The following is a 211-nucleotide window of genomic DNA, read 5'->3' as shown; positions in this document are numbered from 1 at the left end:
AAGTTGATTAAAAAGAGGAATAAATGGAAATTGATCAAAATGCCTTAATTAAAAAAAATTGGAAAATCCATACCTTTAAAGGACAACAATTTTCTTTGTGAATGAATAATATATTGTAAATAAATAAATATTCTTCCTTATAATACAGGGGGCATAAGTATACACACCCCTATGTTAAATTACCATAGAGGCAGGCACATTTTTATTTTTA

The 211-nt window shown here is 26.1% G+C and overlaps 1 protein-coding gene across 2 annotated transcripts in view; it reads right to left on the bottom strand.

The window, feature by feature from the left end:
• Positions 1 to 211, bottom strand: part of rgl2 (ral guanine nucleotide dissociation stimulator-like 2) — a 30,703-nt gene that overhangs the window by 18,624 nt on the left and 11,868 nt on the right. The window lies entirely within an intron of this gene.

This window comes from Etheostoma spectabile, chromosome 6, assembly GCF_008692095.1.
Source record: "Etheostoma spectabile isolate EspeVRDwgs_2016 chromosome 6, UIUC_Espe_1.0, whole genome shotgun sequence".
NCBI classification, from domain to species: Eukaryota; Metazoa; Chordata; class Actinopteri; order Perciformes; family Percidae; genus Etheostoma; species Etheostoma spectabile.
This window is presented reverse-complemented; position numbering and strand designations above follow the sequence as displayed.